Genomic DNA, 6,733 nt, shown 5'->3' on the forward strand with positions numbered 1-6,733 from the left:
AAACACTGGAGAGGAGACATTGCCACCGTGGACAGCTCCTGTGGTGCTAATTCATGAAGTTCATAGGCTGAGGCAGGAAAGGTGTCACCACCATGGACAGCTCCTATGACTGCACCTCTAGCTAGTAGCAGGCAGAATTGGGAAAGGATGTGTTGCCACTGTGGAAAGCTACTCATGACAGTATCAGGGTGAGACATGGCTGTTTGGCAGGTACTGGCATTTTAACAGCTCATGTTGAGGCATCTTATGGGTAGCAGTAGGTTGGAGCAGGAAAAAGGAGCCAGCAACTGCTTTGACAGCTTGCCCAGAGTCTACATCTACTACACACCAAGTCGAAGGCCAGTCTGTGCTACAGGAGATCCTGTTTCAAAAACAAAGACTGAGGATTTCATTCAGGAGAGTGTTCCTCTAGCATGCGCAAAGCCCTGAGTTTGATCCTAAGCATCTGCCTAAACTTAATGTGGTGCAGCACAGTGGTTACACTTTTTATTGCCATTCAGACGTCTTGTCAAGTTCTTCCAGGCCATAGCCACCGCCAGCTCCCCCTGTTCACAAATTGTGATATGAGCAAACACAGTTGTACACAAGAGATCATCCTAACATCTCCCCTTTATAGTCCAATAAAAGTCTAATTTCTCTAATACCAATTAACTACATACAATAAGAACAATAATGAGAACTGTCAGGAATTACATTCAGTGTCTAATCATCTGTTTGGCAACTTTGGAAAAAGTACCCCACTATCCTAACTTGGTGAATCTAAAGTTCTGTATTTAAATCACTTTCTACCATAATTTGTATGAATCAACCTAAAAACATCATTATTATTCTCATTGTATGATAATATCAGTTGTGCTAAGGTCTGGGGCCCTGTTAACAGTAGCAATGAAAGGATGGCTAGCTATGCAGCTATCCTAGCACCATTTAATAAAATATTTTACCACTATTGATTGGTGATGCCTTGATTATCATATACTAAATTGTTAGTTTTTGTATCATTTCAGTTTGTAGGAGGCAGAACAATGAACCCTTAAGAATGTCTACATTTGGGCTGGTGAGATGGCTCAGTGGGTAAGAGCACCCGACTGCTCTTCCGAAGGTCCGGAGTTCAAATCCCAGCAACCACATGGTGGCTCACAACCATCCGTAANGAGTTCAAATCCCAGCAACCACATGGTGGCTCACAACCATCCATAATGAAATCTGATGCCCTCTTCTGGTGTGTCTGAAGACAGCTACAGTGTACTTACATATAATAAATAAATGAATCTTTAAAAAAAAAAAAGCAAAATAAAATAAAAATCAGAGAGAAGATTACATTCCTGCTGATTCAAATCTGATTGAGCTTGCTTCCCTGGGACTTCAGGTCATTGGGTTGCAGATGTGGGTCAGTTGAATACTTGCCTAGTTCATGAACTCAGAGTTTGATGCTCTGCTCAGTACTACATATACCAGTCATAGTGGTAAATTCCAGTAGTCCCAACACTCAGAAGGATCCAAGTTCCATGTATCTTCACCTACAATGCAAATTTGAGGTAAGCCTGGGCTACATATACCAACTAAAGAACAGACATGACTAAGATTGTATAGTTCAATATTTTTCCAATTTCAGTTATATTTTCAGGAATTGTTACCTCTCTGTTAGAAGTCTAGTTCGTCTTTTTTCTCAGTTCTTAGGGTTTGGGTTTTTTTGTTTTTGAAGAAAAGTACTCAGACTAGTTTAAGCATTTTGGAATGTATGGGTTGTGCTAAATGACCAAAAGCAACACCCATGCTGCTGGGCCTCTGAAGAAGTGGAAAGATCTGAAAAGCGATAAGAACGAAAAACAAGTTTTTGGGTTTTGGGGTGTTTGTTTCTTCTCCCCCTTTCTATCTCAATTTACCTGAGAATGAATAAACTTTTTCTTGTTTGACAGCCACTGGTGTCCTTTGCCTCTTACATTTCTAAGCTAAGATTTGCCCAGATTATAATTCTAATTTCCAGGAGGAGCAATTCATTATTTACCTGCTATCAGTTTGTTTGTTTCTACAACCAAAATGCTTCTTGAACTGGTCTGTCATTGTCAAATACTTAACTCAAACCTCTGTCTCACCTGAAATACTTTTAAGAGGGATTTAGCTCAGTGGTAGAGTGCTTGCGTAGCAAANACAAGGCACTGGGTTAGGTCCTCAGCTCCAAAAAAAAAAAAAAAAAAATGTTTCATGGAGGAGATGACAGCTGCCACCAACCCTGGCAACCTGAGTTGAATCTTGAACTTCCACACGTGGTGGAAGGAAATGACTGACCTTCAAGTTGTCTTCTGCCCTCTACTTGTGAAAACCCATATACACACACACAATGTATTTTTAAACCAAACCATGTTTTTGTTGTCCTTGTCCTTATCTCCAGAAATCTATCATTTGATGTAAGATAGTATAAGTATAAAATACAAATTTTATACACTTTAAAGCTCCTCACGACGGGCAGTAATGGCGCACGCCTTTAATCCCAGCACTTGAGAGGCAGAGGCAGGCAGATTTCTGAGTTCAAGGTTAGCCTGGTCTACAGAGTGAGTTCCAGGACAGCCAGGAATACACAAAGAAACCCTGTCTTGAAAGAAAAACCAAAACTACTCAGCCCTGTGGGTACACACCTGTAGGGGCGTGGGGAAAAAAAAACAAGCTACATGGGAGTCTGAGGCAGGAAGATTCAAAGTTTAAATGTCACTCTGGGAGATTTATCCAGAGAAACTTATCTAAGGTGTCTCTCAAAATACAAAGTAAATATACATCAAGAATGGTGGCAGCCGGGCTTGGTGGCGCACGCCTTTAATCCCAGCACTCGGGAGGCAGAGGCAGGCGGATTTCTGAGTGAGGCCAGCCTGGTCTACAGAGTGAGTTCCAGGACAGCCAGGACTGCACAGAGAAACCCTGTCTCGAAAAACAAAAGAGTGCTGACAGCTCTTCCGAAGGTCCCGAGTTCAAATCCCAGCAACCACATGGTGGCTCACAACCATCAATAACGAAATCTGATGCCCTCTTCTGGAGTGTCTGAAGACAGCTACAGTGTACTTACATATAATAAATAAATAAATCTTTAAAAAATTATAATTACCTAGGGCTGAAGAGATGGCTCAGCAGGAGCACTGACTGCTCTTCCAGAGGTCCTGAGACCAGTTCCTAGTAACCACATGGTGGCTCACAAACATCTGTAATGGAATCTAATGCCCTCTGGATGTCTGAAGACAGCTACAGTGTACTCATTAAATATAAGTAATTTTCAGCTGAGCATGCAGCTACGTTGTTGAAGTGCTTGTGTGGCATGCATACAATCGGGATTCAATCCTCAACACAGAACATAGTAATGTCCCAGCACAGCAAACAAAGGTGGGAGAAGGATTGTCAGTCATTCTTGGCACAAAGAGTTCAAGGAGCCTGGCGGTGGTGGCGCCATGCCTTTAATCCCAGCACTTGGGGAGGCAGAGGCAGGCGGATTTCTAAATTCGAGGCCAGCCTGGTCTACAAAGTGTATAGCCAAGGCTATACAGAGAAACCCTGTCTCGAAAAACAAACAAAAAGAGTTCAAGGAGTATGAGATCTTGTCTGAAAACACCTAGATGTATAACAAGAAGAATACGAAGTTCCTGGCAAACTCCACAAACCTTTACTTTATTCAATTTTACGCCTACTTTTCTGGAGTCCCAATAACCACTACAAAGCGAGAGAAGAAAAAAAACAGTAGAGAGTGAGTTATTTCGCTTTAGTTTTTGGTAGTTTTATGAATGTATATATTTAGATTATATCCACCGGTCCCAACCCCCGCCCAATTGAAAGGTTTGGTTTTTTTTCCACCTCGCTGATTCCCACACTGGTTTTCTAATCGCTGGCTCCGTTCGCAGGTTTTATCTTTATTCCAGTTTCTTCACCTCTGCCGCCCACAGCGACCAAGAGAACACCTGGTTCCAAAGCAAACCATCGGAGCTGCCAAATATGCACACTCTGCCAGAGCTGGTCAACGCCTTTCTGACCAGAGTCCACAACCGCTGTGCAAGAAGTTTTGCAGAGGTGCTTCCGCAGCAGTGCATTCTGGGTTATGTAGTCCTGGGCTGATTACATCGTCTTTGCAGACTTGTAGTCCTCAGTCGGGTAACCAGAAAGGCCCGATCAGAACAGTCATAAAGGAAGGGACGAGTGACCCTACGAAATCACTCAGCTTCAAAGCCTTCCGGCCTGTCCGTCAGGTTCGCAGCAGAAGCGGAAGTAGGCATGAGGCGGGTCGGAGAAAGGCGTGATGACGTCGCAGCGATAGGAGCGTGAGGATTTGGCGGGATTTCCGAAAGTCGCGCGCCCAGCGCAGATCCGCGCCTGGGCAAAGCCGAGGCGCTCCTACAAGTGTGGCCAGGAGGACTGAAATTTTTCGTAGAAGACCTGACAGAGGAGCTGCGAAGCGCGTTTGAGCCGGGTGAAGTGGGGGGGAGCGTGGTGTGTGCAGAGCCGGCTGCCAGGAGGAGCGAGCGGCCCGCGGCCGCGGGACAGGTGAGTGTGCGGCGCCGGCGCACCCCTCCCATGGCCGCTCGGCTTCTTGAGCTAGCTCAGGCCGGTGCTCCCGTAGCCAGCTTTGTGGGTCCCCTCTACGCTGAGAAAACGGAGAAAGGCGGAGCAGGGCGACCAACCGACCGACGCTAACTGACCCATTGAATTCGTTGTGGAAAAAACCGACCCGTACTTCAAAGCATTTGTTTTGAGACCCGAGGTCCCGACCTAGGCTGGGCAGGGCTCGAACTGCTACCCTTAGTCTCCCAGTGCTGGGATTTACAAACTTTCAGGTTCACTTCTGTGGTCCCGACGCAGGAAGCTGAGATCAGAGAAAAGTGCTCACAGCTGTTACGTAGCCAGGGCTAAGAGATTCTTGGTTACTGAGGGTAGTGGCTGGCCTCTCTGGAGACTGAAGTAAGAGGCCCCAGAGTTCAAAGATTGTGTAAGAGTAACAAAGACTGAAAAATACAACAGATTTCTAAAGAGAATCTTGGCTAGATGACACACCTATATAATCGTAGCACTTGGGAGAGGCAGGAGAATGACAGTTTCAAGACCATCCTGCGCTACAAATGGAAGAGCTGTCTCAGAAAAAGGAAAAGTGAAGTACAGGGGCTGGAAGGGGGCTCAGCTGTTAAGAGCACTTGCTGCTCCTGCCAAGGAACTGAGTTCAGCTCCTGTACCCACATGGTGGCTTACAACCAACCATAACTCCAGTTCCAGGGGATTCAGTGCCACCTTCTGACCTCAGAAACCAGGCATGCTTGTGGTACACACACATGTAATGCAGGCAAAATTCTCATGAACAAAAAAGAAATCTAAAAGGAACTTTCAAGAAATAATAATAAAGTGAAGTATAAAATACAAAGATGTATAAAATACAAGTGTATACATGAGTTATTACAAAGTGAATATATTGGGGGCTGGTGAGAGGGCTCAGTGGTTAAGAGCACTGACTGCTCTTCCAAAGGTCCTGAGTTCAAATCCCAGTAACCACATGGTGGCTCACAGCCATCCTTAATGAGATCTGATGTCCCCTTCTAGTGCATCTGAAGACAGATACAGTGTACTTAACTATAATAAACAAATCTTTAGCCTGGAGGGAATGGGGCCAAAGGGATCGAGCAGAAGTCCTGAAATCAATTCCCAGCAACAACATGATGGCTCACAACTGCAGTGTACTCATATACATAAAATAAATAAATCTTTCAAAATCAAAACAACAAAGAATATATCTATATAATCAGTAATAGACTGCTGTTACCATGCTATAAACCTCTCCTTATCCTTCCTAGTTTTAGTATTTCCCCCTCACCCTGATGACTGAACAGTGATTTCTAAAACTGTTCACTAAGGTGACCTACCTTTAAAAGGCATTTTTTAGGCAGGATCTGATTTTGTAACCCAGAAGCTAGTTTGGAACTCGGGATCCTACTGTCTCTGCCTTGTAGGTACTGGGACTACAGGAGAGTACCACTGTGCCGGCCATATTTTTGGTTTTGTTTATTTTTTTGATCAATGATCTTGCATTTTAGCAAAAGCTGACCTTGAACTCCCCATCCTGACTCTGTTTCCCCAGCTCATCTTCCCCTGTTTTTCAATTTCATGTAAATATGCCAGTGGTATTGGATGTTTGTTACATATGCTTGCCAACACTTGATTTTTTTAATAATTTATTTTATATGCATTTATGTTTTGTCTGCATGTATGTCTGTGTGAGGATGTCAAATCTTGGTGTTGTAGACAGTTGTGAGCTGTCATGTGATGCTGGGAATTGAATCTGGGTCCTCTGGAAGAGCAGCCAGTGCTCTCAACCACTGAGCCAGTCCCAACACATATTTTATGAAGGTCATATTTTATGAACTTGGGAATGGGGGTAGGGGCTGCTTTTTGAGATAATCTAACTACGCAGCCCAGCCTGCCCTTGAATTTGTGGTAGTCTTCCTGACTCCCCTCCCAGGTGCTAGGGCAGTCATGGACTTCCATACCAGGCTGTCTCTTCTTGTGGTTTTAATTCTCCTGACTATGGATGAAATTGTATGTTTGCTCATGGTTTCGGTTGTAGAGATATCTCCCACTTGAATCTGACTTCTCTTGTCCTTTTATTTTCTTATTTGAATAATTTCTTTTTTTTTTTTTTGGTTTTTCGAGACAGGGTTTCTCTGTATAGCCCTGGCTGTCCTGGAACTCACTCTGTAGACCAGGCTGGCCTCGAACT

The 6,733-nt window shown here is 44.1% G+C and overlaps 2 protein-coding genes across 2 annotated transcripts in view; both read left to right on the plus strand.

Moving 5' to 3' along the window:
* Knl1 (kinetochore scaffold 1) overlaps nucleotides 1-1,069 on the plus strand; it is a 64,898-nt gene extending 63,829 nt beyond the window's left edge. Inside the window, exon 25 of the mRNA XM_021156287.2 lies at nucleotides 1,005-1,069. The gene's annotated coding sequence lies outside the window, so the exon portion shown is untranslated. The remainder of the gene's footprint in view (nucleotides 1-1,004) is intronic.
* Nucleotides 1,070-4,293: 3,224 nt separating this feature from the next.
* Nucleotides 4,294-6,733, plus strand: part of Rad51 (RAD51 recombinase) — a 21,668-nt gene continuing 19,228 nt past the window's right edge. The window contains exon 1 of the mRNA XM_021185496.1: nucleotides 4,294-4,515. The gene's annotated coding sequence lies outside the window, so the exon portion shown is untranslated. The remainder of the gene's footprint in view (nucleotides 4,516-6,733) is intronic.

The sequence above is a fragment of the Mus caroli genome, chromosome 2 (genome assembly GCF_900094665.2).
Source record: "Mus caroli chromosome 2, CAROLI_EIJ_v1.1, whole genome shotgun sequence".
NCBI lineage: Eukaryota > Metazoa > Chordata > Mammalia > Rodentia > Muridae > Mus > Mus caroli.